The 14965-nt window shown below is 35.7% G+C and overlaps 1 pseudogene; it reads right to left on the bottom strand.

Annotated features, from left to right (window-relative positions):
* Positions 1 to 911: 911 nt before the first annotated feature.
* On the bottom strand, positions 912 to 13050 carry LOC121252660 (annotated as a pseudogene).
* Positions 13051 to 14965: the final 1915 nt, after the last annotated feature.

The following is a 14965-nucleotide window of genomic DNA, read 5'->3' as shown; positions in this document are numbered from 1 at the left end:
ATAATTAATATTTAACTAGTTGATATTTATCTAAAATATATAATATACCTATGAAATATATTTACTATATAGACATTAATAATTAGATTACATATTATATATTATAAAAGTGGTATGCTTATATTATTAACTAATACATATATATGTGTATATATACATATGTGTATATATATATTTATCAATATATGAATGAGTTTTAATTGAGTTGAGCTAACGAGTTAACTCGAACATAAATGAGTGAGCTTTAATGAGTCTTAGCTGAGTCGAGTCGAGTTTTGTCGAGTATGTGTCATTTACAAATCGAGAGGGTATTTACTTTTACAAACGAGTTTTTTTTTTTTTTTTTTTCACGAGTCGAGTTCGATTTAAGTTTAACCGAGCGAGTATCGAGCAGACTATCGGACAGACTGGTTCATTTACAGCCATATAAATGAGACTTACAAAACACTACTATTCACAAGTTAACTCAGGTTACCTCTTAATATAAACACAGCTTTAGGCTCATATTGTGGGGGAGTACAGGCAGAAATTCCAATTCCCAAAACCATCGGTATTTTCTATTCTCCCTGTAATAGGAACTGGAGTTCGCTTTTTCGCTCTCTTTATTCATCTTTTGCTTGGGTTTAGAACACAACATATTGTTTAACTTTGAGAGCACTGGTTCATACATATAAGTCTAAAAGAATTTCAGTGTCATGTGATAGATGGGCAATGGGGCCTGAATATTTTGGCGAAGCAGATGAAATATTGCGTACTTTTGTGCCAATTTTGGCATATTGGATCTACTCTGCAGTTTACTTTTGTGCGGATCCTCAGACGCTTATAGGCTGCATTCGAGAAAAGATAAATGTGAAGAACCTGGTTTCCAAGCAACCACACATTCCCCAGAACGAACATTTTAAGAATCTGAGTTGTATAAATTCCACTCCTATCATAAACTGTGCCTTTCCAAATGAGTCTTACAACAGGATATCTTTGTTACATTAAAAACTGGAAAAAAGGTGAAGGAATTTGTGAGATGGATTGGGCGGCAGGGTGGCAAAAGTCACCCACACAGCAAAACTCCAAAGGGACAAAAGAGCAAAGGGTGAGGGTGAGGATATATCCCCCCAGGCCCATCATATTCAATCTGACCTCACAATTAAACCAACAAACCAGACTACAATGGTTTTTAAAAAATTTGCCTTTTATGTGTGCGCTTCCTTTATTTGTTTCCGCCTTTTCCCCTTGCAACTTCCCATCCTACCAAACATAATGTAAATAAATAAAACCTCTCTGCTGTTGTTCGTTGTACATTCCCTGATTTGATTCATGTGGAAGGAGGTAACATGGAAGCATCAATACCTGCAATTTCATTATGCAGCAACCTTCTCTGTATTCTTACTTGGTAAAGACTTTTCAAGCTTTTTCCTGCACGGCAGAAAAAGTGATTGGTACTTGAAAAATAGATAAGGCAAATAAATACAATCTTTCTATTAAAAAACAGTGAAAAAACACACATCATATCTAATGTCATGGATCAGTTCGTGATAAGCTTTTCATCGGCATACAAACCAACACATACATACATAAATACATACATATTATAGATATAAGGAATTCCAGGCTGTAATCCTTTTCTTTAAAAGGGTGGGGGCCATTGCTTGTAATGGACTAAGTGTCCATAACTTTTAACTATCAGTTGTAAACTCTAGTTAGGTATTTCTCATCTATACTCCTTGTGTACTTGAGCTTTGTCTACTTTTATGAATAAATTACTTTGATTACTGATAAAAAAAAAATTAGTATCCAACAGTGCGAGAACTTTTGGATCAATGGATGAGCCTTTAACAATTGGTATCATAGCAGGCACCACGTCACGAGTTCAAGTTACAGAGGAGGCGACCTATAGGCTGGATTAAAATGCCTTGATACTATGTATACTATGGGCATAATGTTAAGTCATTGAATACTAATAAATGAGTGAAGCCGTGGACATCAGATTTGGAAGTGTGGTGGAATGTTATGATCTTGAGGGTTATTGTTAACCAAATTAGTATCCAATAGTCTAAGGCTTTTGGATCAATAGTTGGGTCTTTAACACTTTTACGACCACTTTGTATGCATCCTGTGTACTTAAGGTTTTTCCTCTTGTAAAAAAAAACCCTAATTAGTAATCAGATGTAAATATCTAGAACACATTTATTCATAACGTTTTTTTCCTCCCAAAGCACAATATGTCAATAAGTATGAACTTCAAATATTCCATCCAATGTCATCACCACCATCATCACTTGAACAACCATGACAACTGCACCGCATTCTTAAACACACCAATCACTCCTCCAGGGTAACTAATTGCAATTGAAAAAAACAAATTACCATTCTCAAAATCAACTACCCAAGAAAATACACATCTATAAGCATCTACATGTTCTTAACATTAAATCTTTCATTGAATTATCCAAGCAGAAGATAATCAAGACAACCACCACCATCTAGGCACAACCAAGACTATCATATACAAGCAAACAACGCCACAACCAGACTACCCTTACCCCTGCTCCACCAGAACCACCACCGGCACAACAATTGGCCACCTGCATACACGACAAATGCTAAAAGCATTCCACAAAAAAGATGAATGCATGTGTGCCAACCACTAGTTGGTAAGGTTCTAGCCGACGTTTAATAATGTATGGCCATACGAGGCAAAGCACCAGAGTTATGCAGACATAGAACCACAAGCTATATCAAAACCACCATACATAGCGTGTATTTTTTAATAAAGATGAAAACTGTCACTTGCATTAAAAAAAAAAAAAAAAAAAAAACTTCAACTATAAAAATGAAGACTGCCAGTTCAAGATGAGTGAAAAATAAAAAATCATAATTTAGAGGTACGTACTTCTCATATAATTTGACAAGTGACCTTGGCCTCTCATAACCTGGTTGAGAGGCATCCTTTTGTTGAGGCTTTGGTTTCCTTGCCTGTCTTGTTTCCAGTTTCCAGTTGGCTTTGATTAGAGACTGACCCAACAAGTCAGTAATGTCCGTCGTCATTGTCTCACCCTTCTTCACATATGGAAAAGTTTCCTTCTTAAAGTGGTGCGACAACCACAAATACATAGACAACACTTGATGCTTAGTCTTGAGATCCAATAGCTCTGCATCATTTCGAGCAGAACCCTTTGGCATGACCATTGCGATATTGACAGGAACATTCTGACTGAACTGAGTTGATCTCAGTTCAGTTCAACTTCCAAATGGGGCAACTAAGCAATTAGTTTCCTAGTGAGAATGAAGGAAGGTTGCTTAATTTCTAAGAGATCGCCCTCAACCTTTTTTCCATGATCATGAGATGGGGGTTCAGATATATATATATATATATATATATATATATATATATATATATATATATATATATATATATATATATATATATATGACTAAATACTACACTACTGAAAGCACGAGTAAACCAAAGACATTCTAATTTCAGTATATAATTAATAATGGGGCCAGTATTTTATTAACATAGTTGTTAATGGTTGACCATTAATCTATAAATTTTAAACAACTGTGGTAATTAATATATATATATATATATATATATAGTACCTGATCTATATATATAATGTCCAACCGAGATTAATGAACAAAATTAATAACTAAAATATTCCTTTAAACAAGTTGATCATGAGATGACAACATATACACGTGGCACTTACCTCTCTCTCTCTCTCTCTCCCTCCCCAATTCTCAATCGCTAATTACAGTACTACTTCATATTTAATGTAGCATGAAAATTGTTATATAAACTAGATGATCAGTAGAAGTGGCGGTATATTTCGAATATTTAATGAAGTAGTAGTAAATATTGTATGATTCATTTCATGTCAAAATCCTATATTGTTATATTATATATAACCCATCCACACCCATCAACCATGCACGGCCACCAATTGCTATATTCACACATGCATTTCCAAACAGGATTTACTAGGTACAAGCAGTTTGACGCACCAAACCGTGTACTAACACTCACATAACTTTTTTTATTATAAAAATAAATAAATAAATACCTTACATTTAATATTGATGCGCAATTTGATACACAAAATCACTTGCAAGAAGATTTTTCCTTTCCAAACTATCCCTCACATTAATCCAAATTAAACCGCACAAAGCCAATCATTACATCAACCATCATGCATCGATTGTCGACTAAACCTCCCAAAGTCGCCAAGCACCACCACTCCAATTACATGCTCACAAATTCTCAAAACATCTCAAGACAACCAAACCATGACAATTTTAGATGATTATATAGTATAATATATGTTGGTCTATGAAAATATTACAGAAACCATTCATTCGTAAATTATTTTAAATATGGCGTTGCCCCCGGCCCTTGGGAACATGGTCATTGTAATTACGAGTAAATGTTTCACAAAGAAAGAGGTTACAATGCTTTTTATTTTGGCTAGAAGAGTTTGACCCATTTTTCAACTTGAGTTGCATGCTTGGGGTTCCAAGCCCTAGTTTTTAGGAACAGATCAGAACTGTATTTTGGGAGTGGAGTACCATGGATTGGGAGTTCCCAGTACTTGGCCATTTGACTTGAAGATCTTCACCTATTTCTTTAGGAATTTTAAGTTCGAATTGTGCTTAATTTACTTTAACCATTTAAGCATTTACTCAATTATAACAATATTCTCATATTTCATTACTTGTGAAAAATTTTGGACTTTTCATATTTTATAGTTTAAACTAAAAACTAAAATCCAAATCATTCTCTTCAATTAATTTTATCCAATTGAATACGAATTATTATGTTTAGATCCAAAGCTTGTCAAAAGAAGGAAAAAAATTATGATATTGGATGGCATGATCATTAGTCAAACATAACACATGATGAGTAGCTGATATGCTGTTTTCTTACTGTTTGGTTATCTGTCTAATTTCAGCCTTGAGCAGTACCGTTTGCCTAACCTTACCATTACATCCAGTATACCTCGGAATATAAATTCAAGATGCATTTCCAAAGGAATGCCTTTTACGTTTTTTTTTTTTTTTAAATAATTCTAAAAGAACACAAGCTTTGAGTTGATTTGTAAATAGTAGTATTTTGTGAGCCCTATTGAGATATATTTGAATATAAATACATTGAGATATGAGTTTAATTTTTTTATGAAAAGTTGAAGTAGAGATCCCATTAACAATTAGTTTGAGATAGACTTGCGAACCAAACACAGCCTAATACACTCATCCAAGGAATCTAGACATTAAATTTTTGGATTCATGACATTAAATTTTATCATTTCCTCCATGGATTTTGCTAGAATCTCAAACACAGCCTAGAGTGAGTATACCTTTTAGCTTTTTTATATTGGAAATTGATCCATCCTATTGTTTGCAAAAACCAACAAAAGAAGGAAAAATATTTTGAAGGGAAAAAAAAAATTATTAGTATATGTCATAGGAAATCTGCCTTGTCGTCTTTGATTTTCCTGAAGATTTATGGACACGTTTCTGTGATAATTGAAGATGGAGAAGGAAGTCTGAAAACAATTTTGGTTTTTAATATTCATGAAAGCTGCTGATTTAATAGTCCTCGAGAACCTTAATTTGATTTAAAACCACCCTCTTTCCCACTCCCCATATATGGAGTTCAAGTGAGAACTTCGATTAACAAGTCCATTTGCTTAACTTGGGTTCCTTTCTGGCTGTTGCTTAAAGGATCCAATTAGCTTCAGCTTCTTCTCGGTAAATCATAGAGATTTTTTTGTGGAAAAATACACTTTGCATTAGTCACCCTGAAAGGGCGGCCAAAGCATCGGGAGCAGACCCTTTTCACGAAGCATAAATGGCTTTGAACTAAGTGAACTTTAGTTCTCCTTTGTGCTCATAATTTAGTACTGCCTCAAAGCTTGAGCTGTTACGCTGTTTGCACTAATAGTACAAAGCCTGCTTTTGGTTTGCATTTCAGCAGAAGCGATAAAGACCAGTTTCAATGTTTGGTTCAATCAGAATCTAGTGCATATTTTGCGTTTTGAACTCCGTCAAGATTTTTATATTTTGTTAAAAGGAGAGGAAATGGATGAGACAAACGATATTGTCGATAAGGTTGATGATGTGATGTTGCCGGGTTTTCGTTTTCATCCCACAGACAAGGAACTTGTTGGGTTCTATCTCAAGACAAAGATTCAGCAGCGACCTCTTCCAATTGAGCTAATTAAGCAAGTAGATATCTACAAGTACGATCCGTGGGATCTACCAAGTAAGATATATAGTTCATCCCCGTTCCATGATATGTTTGTCTGACTTGTTTATGTTGGTTGGGTTAGGTAACTTAGGTTGCAAGGATGGATAATATGAACCCGTGGGAATGGAATCCTTTAAACTCATAATCAATTTGAAAACTCACCTAAGAAAACCAAAATAAGCCAATGAAAAATTTAGACCTGTTAAGGAATTCGTTTCAAGAACCTAGATTATATGAAAATCTAGACCCGTTGAAGAATCTGTATTAAGAATCTAAATTATAAGGAAGAACGCCACAAAGGTTGTGATTTACCTTTGATAAATTTAAAAGTTCATTCAACAATAATTGGAGATAAACTCAACTCACAATAAATAAATTCACCAAATTTCATAAATTAATTAAAATGAGGGTACAAAGAGTATTTAAACCAAAACTTAATTAAAACTCTAGTCAATATAAAGTATTTTCTTCTAAAACTACCCTTGAATGAATAGTAACACATCTACAGTAACTCGACTACAGTAATTTCTTGAAACTCTAGTTCAACAAAATAAAACATATGTGAGCCAAGAATCATCAAACCCAATTATTATAAACTAATTCCTATAACGAATAAAATAAACCCCTTTAATGAAATAAACAAGTTAAAGGCATTCAATCACATAAACATAATAATAGGCCTTAATTTATGTTGCACTCTTCCATAGCCTGTATCACGTAGATCAAAACTGATTCTTCTTCTTGAAAACTCATCTTGTGTGTTGAGCTCATGCTAGCTTCAACCCAAGTGGATTGCACCAATCCTTGCACTGCTTCATTGATCTTCTTGGTTCTGGATCTTGTAATTGGCCTATCTGGAACTTGCAAAATATCTTTAAGACTAGGTTCATGTTGGTACCCATCATTAGACGAAGTTTTTCCTCTGTTCATTGGTTTCTTCTCTTGTTTTAGATGCCCAGCGACATAGTACATGGCAAATTTCCTTCACTTTCTTTTCTAGAATATTATATTTTTTTTGTTGTAGTTAAGTTGTTTCTGTAACACCCAAACCCAGTCAACCCAATTTTTTTTTTATATATATTTTTAGACTAGTGGAATTATTTCTAGAAATTGAGTCGTGATCGATGACTCAAGAAAAAGTCCAATACCCAATCCCACAGCCCCACAGATTTCTCGTCATGCACAGCTTCATCAAGTTTGTTTTCCTCGTCCGTTTTCCACGGCATGCATGATATTGCACGTCTCTTTCATCTCTTTCTCTAGGGTTCTTGTTCATCGCCTATAAATATATACATACGTACGGCCTGCATGTGATAGTTTACCAAGCCTATAGCTGCCGCAAACCTCCCACGACAGTCTCCACCCCCACTACCCAACATTTCCCTCCGTAGTCCACTTCTCCTCCTCACTGTGAGCCCTCCCCCTCAGCACTGCCGTCAGCACGTTCACATCCAACTGCCAGCCTTGGGCTGCCTAGCCGTGACCACCAAGCTGCCGTTCGATTCCAGGCCACAGCCTCCCACTACAGAAGCCCAACACGAGTCACCCACCTGCACGAAAAAAGAAAAACCTCATGCCGCTGCCCTGCCACACGAGGCCGTAGCCAGCAACTCCTCATTTAAACAGCGCACCACCCTCCAGCCCATCCTCACCACCATGGAAAGCCAACCACCGTCGCCCAGCCATTGAAGGAAACACACCCACGAAATACTCTATTTTTGCTCTCCGAAACAGAGCAATTGCACCACGGACAACCCCCTCTCCTCCACGCCATCGCCTCCCTAGAAGCCTAGCCTCCACGTTGCCAACCCCTTGATCAACCCCTGCATGACCTTCACCACCGCAAGCCTCCTCCTGAAACAACCTGGCCCAGCTACCGCAAACACGTTTGCACTGCCCTCGCTCTCTCTCTCTCTCTCTCCGTTATCTCTCTCACCGTGTTGCTCTTTTTTTCTCTCAGTGCTCTGTCGCAATCACCACCCACCACTGCCCAGCTCTTCGTCCGTTGCAACTTTCTCTCTTCCGATGAGTATTCGTAGCACAACTTCAATGGTGAAAATTTGGTTTGCGTAGGGCTACTAAAAGAAGAAGAAGAAAAAAATAAAAAAAATAAAAGATACGTTTCAATATTACAAGTTTGCCACTAAGGCCCACGGGCTTAACTTGTGTTGAACTTATTTCATATGGTTTTCTGTTTTAAAAATGTTATGGGGTAGATTTTACTTTTACATAAATTATTCTAGTTATTTTGGGTTTGGTTTAAATGGGTTATGTTTTTAATAAATGGTCTTGGTTTAATTTTACTTAAGAAAATACATGATTTTATAATGATAATAATAAAGATTTGTAATATGGTGTTCGTATTATTATATTTTTTAATATATTTTTAGAAGTACAATGTAGTGCAAGACTTTTATTTTGAACTCTTTAAATAGAGACTAATTAAGTCTATTTTAATTAAATGGTATTTTTGCTTTGTCTACTTTAATAGTTTTTTTGATATAATTATGTTATACAATTTTATTATTATATAGTTGAACTTCAATAGTAAATAAGATAGATTTTAATGTTGTAGTCGGAGTTATTAAATGGAAACTAATGAATTTAGAAAGTGATGGTTTTTAGAGTGAAGAGAAATTTTAGGGTATTAAAATAGGTATTTTAGGTTTAGATATTGAAATACGTGAATTGAAAATTTATGAAAGTTACATGATTATTTTACAGGTGACGGTTAATTTTCGTTTAGCACTGTGGTGGGAAAATTTCTGAAAAGCTAAGAAGTCCAGGTAAGCGGGGTTCCTATGCTAGACTTTGCATAAAAATAAAATGGGCTGAGGTTGATTTTTGAAAAGCATGCATGTTTTATTATGAAAAGAAATTTGAACTACTTCAGTCATTTGTTCTACATTACTCATGAGATTTTGTTTAATAATAAAGTATTTTTCTGGCATGACTGGTGTAGACATTAGCCTATTTTTTACATTTGTTTTTGAACTGTGCAAAAGAGAGCGAATATGAAATTTTGTGTATAAATTATGTTTTTGGGATCTGATTTTGTTCTGTTCTGTACTCTGATATGATATGATTTCTGAAAAACCCCTGGCATAACATTTTGTTTCTGTTTTTGTTCGGTTCTGACCTTACCACAGGTGTAAAACTGTGGTTTCTGTTCGGGTTGGTACCAACTTTTTTGTTTATGGTGCACCCACTTTGAAAATAAAGTGATTTTCTACATGGTCTTTCCTATGTGTACACTCGGGGCTCCGAGAATGATAAGGGGAAGATTCACATTCTGTTTATGCTTGGTTAGCTATCGGGATTTGCACAACCCTACCACGGGGATTAAGCATGGTATCTATTCTGATATAATAAGATAAGATGTGATGTGATGTTTATACTATGCCAAAAGAATTTTGATTATGAATATTTTTTAACTTTCGTTCTGATATTTTTGATAACATGTTCTGACGCTGCATTTTGAAAACAAATATTCTGATTCTGCATTCTGAAAAAAAATATTTTGTTTTGCATTCTGAACTCTGTAAATGCTCATATTTACACACTAGTATATGCCCTCTGCTTACTGAATTGTTGATAATTCACCCCTTATCTCTAAATATTTTTCAGATAATTTTGATGGTTCAACTGGAAAGTAAGAGTAGGAAGTTCTAGCAAGTTGTGATGATCGTAGTCGAATAAGTGTCTAGGGTACAAGTTTTTAATTGAGAATCGTAGTTAGTAAATTGATTTATTTTTTATTATTTCGATTTGATGAGTTAAATATATTTTCGAGCTTTTAGAGTTTTTAATTTATGTTATTGAGAATTTCTTTGTTGTCCCCATGAAGGAAAATAGATATTTGAGTTGATTAAATGAATTAACATTTTATGAAATTTTTTAGATTTTATAATTGTATTATTGAAGTTAATATTAAATATTAAGAGCTAACTCTCTATACCTTCGGAATTGGGATGTTCCAGTTTCTGTAGCTATGAAGTGTAAATCAGTCCCGTGTCATGTTCAGAAAAGCATACAAAAGTCCAACATTTGTTAATGAACTTTGCACGTCAGTCTGCTACCATATTCTTGGCAAGTATGTTTTGAGTTCTACAAGTACGATCCGGACCGGCTGAATCTCACCCCTAACCCCAATGCCACCCTCCTAGTCTTGGCACGCCTAGCCTTCCTAGTGGCATTATGAATGTCCCTTCTTGCATCTCCATCACCTGGTTGAGAGGCATCCTTTTGTTGAGGCTTTGGTTTCCCTGCTTGTCTTGATTCCGGTTTCCAGTTGGCTTTGATTAGAGAATGACCCAACAAGTCAGCAATGTCCGTCGCCATTGTCTCAGCCTTCTTCACATATGGAAAAGTTTCCTTCTTAAAGTGGTGCGACAACCACAAATACATAGACAACACTTGATGCTTAGTCTCGAGATCCAATAGCTCTGCATCATTTCGAGCAGAACCCTTTGGCATGCCCATTGCGATATTGACAGGAACATTCTTACTGTATGCTGAAGCAAACCTCAGGAGATGATACATTGCTTTTGGGTCCCTAATATTAACTGGGGCGAAAGAGAAATTAAAACGATCTTCCAGAGATAATCCCTGCACCTTCTTCTCCAGCATATTTGCAACCTTCTTTATATGATCATGTCGACACAAAAAGTATGATCCATCCAAACGGCAATTTTCACCAAATTTCTCTAGTAGCTGACAGAATGTAACATTGGGGAGTTGCCCAGCGAATAGCTCAACCTGCTCAAAGAAAGGAAAGAGACCAACTTTCTTTACTTCTTCAAAAGGCTGCTTCAAGCACTCAAATCAAGTAATCTAAGGCCCAGTTTGTATTCGCAAGTCATCTCAACTCATTTCAACTCATCTCATTACTATTCATTATTATTCATCAACTTTAACTCACAAATCTCACTACTATTCACAACTCATCTCAACTCATTTTCGAATCCAAACGATACCTAAATCTTCTAACTGCAAGGCCGTTGTGAGTCCGTCTGGATAGCGACTTCCTCTACGACCAGCTCTTCCTGCAATTTGTTTCACTTGTGATGCTGGAACTGGAACAATCTTGTCTCCATTGTATTTTGAGAGGCTATAAAAGACAACTCTTCTAATATTAAGGTTCAGACCCATTCCCACAGCATCACTAGCGACAAGCACATCGAATTCGTTATCTTGATCATTGAATAGGTTAGCTTGATGTCTACGAGTTTCTGGTGGCAAGGCACCATAAATCACACAGCAGTGGTGGTTGGTGTGTTTCTCAATTGCCATTTTGATCTTGAAAATCTCTCTCCTTGAAAAAGCAACCACACAGTCCCCAGAACGAACATTTTTAAGATCTCCCAACAGGGTCTTAGCTTCAACCACCAATGGCTTAAACCTCTCGTAATTATGTTCATGCAACTCATCCCCAGTATCTGCACAAATCTTTCGAACAATACTCAAAACACTTGGATCCCCACATAAATGTATCTCATCGGCCTTCAATCCAAGTAATGCCCGTGTCCATGCATAACCTCTACATTGATCTGACATCATCTGAATTTCATCAATAACAGCCACATCATACAAGTCATCTGTAGATACCATTTCCATGGTACAAGCAATATGGTTTGAAAAGGGGATATATTTCTTTTCTTGCCCTGTCTGTAGACTACAGTAAATCCCAAGTGCATTAACCTTGTCAAAGACTTCCATAGCCAATAACCTGAGAGGACTACAATAGATACCCTTCTTCGCTTCCATAAACCGTTGAAGAGCATTGTAAGTTTTACCACTGTTGGTCGGCCCACAGTGAGATATTATCTTCCGTTTCATGGCCCGTGCAAATGGGAACCAAGTGTGGGGCTTTGTGAGGTCAGCTGACTCAACCATTCCCCGGAACCGCTTAATCTCATCAGGAAACTCCTCCAAACAATACTCCACAAAAATAGGAAATAGGAACTTGACAGCAGCATCAGATGGACCGAGCGTCACCACGTACTGAAAAATACCAGCAGAAGATTTCTCAAAGAAAAACTTCCGACAGTCTGCGCAGCAGTAGGAAAGAACGACAAACCAATGTAAATTGCGAGAGCCTGATTGGAAGCCCAACCAGATTTTCCAAAGTAACTGAATACTTCCTGCATCGTCTCCCAATCAGGCCGGGTCTGCTTTGCACGCTTCTCAGCATTTCTCAGCTCATGATATAATTCAACAGGATCACGCGATGCAACATGCACATAACCACCGCTTGTATCCAAACCCACATCATTACTTCCATTTTGCAATTCAACCCCCAAAGAATAACTAACAACATTCCCATTTACAGCGTCCCCATCATCAGCCAATTCAACACTTTTCCCAACATCCGCGTCAAACTCACATTCTGACTCTACCATCGTAGTGTCACATACACCATGATCATCCTTCTCATCGTCGTTGTGTACGGAAGAGAATGGTTTCACATAAAGGGCTTTACCGCAGGTAAATTTTGCGCTTTGTGAAAATAATTTACAACGAACTAGGTTAATCAAACCAGTCGAAAATGGACGGTTTGGGGCATCAGAAGCAGGACTAAGCTGGTAACTCCGGGAAACCAAAGGGTCACATTGTCCAAAAGAAGTGAAATATCGGTTCGATGACAAAATCCTAACCCTAGAAGCATATTTCATAGGTTTACAAATCCGAAACTGGGACATTGTTTAACGATCACATACAGAACTAATCGGAAAATCCAAGTATAACTACAAGAAGTTAAAACCATATAAGCGTACCTGAAGGGGGGAAAGAGGCGAAAGGAAGCCCCAAGGGCTTGAGTTTGGAAGCTGGATTTTTTTCTTCTCCGTTTAGGTCGGTGGATTTCAAAGGGTTTCACGATAGAATTTGAGACTCGGGCTCGAGTAGCTGGGTTCGATAATTGGGCTTGAGAATCTGGCCTTAGTAATTAGGCTTGCATTGAATTTGCTATGTTGGGCCATTTTATTATATTATATTACAGAAGATATACTGTTATGATACGGTTGAAATTTAAAATCACCTTAATTCATTTCAATTCATTATTATAATTTTTTTAAATTTTAATATAAAATATAATAAACAATTCAACTTTTTTAAATCTTAAAATAATAATAATATTAAAAAATAATATTTTAATAATATTTTATCATCTCAACTTAATTCAACACAGTTCAACATCCAAACACAGCCTTAACGAATACAATTTAAGACTACCTTGCCTATGGGAGCATAGTACAAGACGCAAAGAAGATGCTGCAGCAATACAAAGATTGGGAGGTGTCATTTGTTAACAGGAACTCAAATGAAGTGGCTCACATTTTAGCAAAGAGGGCTCTTAATTTAGAGTCTGAAATAGTTTGGATGGAAGATATACCAAGTTGCATTTCAGAAAGTATAGAAAAGGATAAGGATTGTACTGATGATATTATTTACAGATAAATACAGATATCTTTTTTTATTCAAAAAGAAACAAGATTTCACTTGCGTTTTGGACCAGCAATGAGAATCATATATATTAATTCATACGTACGCATGAATAGGCCAAGTTTAAAGTAATTACACTAGTCCACCAAACCAATGTTTTGTTTTAAAATTATTTAATTTGGGTGTACTGAATAAAACCCAATTTAAATAAATTGAAGTGAAAGAAATGTGCTTTGGTTTTTATAAATTTAATGTATTATTGTGGACTCCAATTTTGTTTCCTTGTTTTCTTTTTTTTCCCTTCAATTTGCTTCCAATTCGCAAACACTACATTAATTTATTTATATATATAGAACGTTGAACTTCACAAGCAATCTGATAATAATATACTTAATTAATTTCCCTATAATCTGACAGTAGAATACAAATTCCCAATCCTTTTCTGTCCATTTGGATTGGATCCCTTAATTTCCTCATGATATCTCAACCAAAAAAGAAAGGGCTGAGAGTTTAATTTTCATTGGTAGTTTCCCATACCATAAGAATTAGGAAAAATAATATTGGAATTATACATATAGGGTGAAAGGCCAACCACGATGTATTTGCCCCCCCTTGGGAACATGGTCATTGTACTTGGGAGTAAATGTTTCACAAAGAAAGAGGTTACAATGCTTTTATTTTGGCTACAATAGTTTGACCCATTTTTCAACTTGAGTTGCATGCTTGGGGTTCCAAGCCCTAGGTTAAGGAACAGACAAGAAAGCCTTCACACGAGGGCTGTATTTTGGGAGTGGAGTACTCGATTGGGAGTTTTCAATGAGTTAGCCATTTGAGAACAATTAGCATTGAATTATACAAATTCAAAAAAAAAAAAAAAAATGAGGAGTTTGGATAATAGAATTAAAAAATACACTGTATTGAATTATACAAATGCAACAAAAAATGACTTCTAGTTATATTAAATTAGTGTTGTGGGTCATATTTAGATTTCACTGTAACTAGACTAAATAGAATAAAAAATATTTTCTTTTAACTCTGAACACACTCTCTCTTTCTCTACCTGCTCTGTTTTAAATCTTTTAGAAATGAAATCCTACGGACCCCTCTCTCAGGGACTAAAATATTTTTCTGAATTCATTTGATGAAAAAACAATTACATTTGAGAAAGTTCCTGCAACGCTTAATTTCATCTTCTTCTTTTTTTGTTATAATTGTGGGTTGATATAATTAATTGACTTTTATTTTTACCTAGAAATAGGTGATATGTACGATTAA

The sequence above is a fragment of the Juglans microcarpa x Juglans regia genome, chromosome 2S (assembly GCF_004785595.1).
Source record: "Juglans microcarpa x Juglans regia isolate MS1-56 chromosome 2S, Jm3101_v1.0, whole genome shotgun sequence".
NCBI lineage: Eukaryota > Viridiplantae > Streptophyta > Magnoliopsida > Fagales > Juglandaceae > Juglans > Juglans microcarpa x Juglans regia.
Note: the sequence above shows the minus strand (reverse complement) of the source record. Positions and strands in the feature narration are given on the sequence as shown.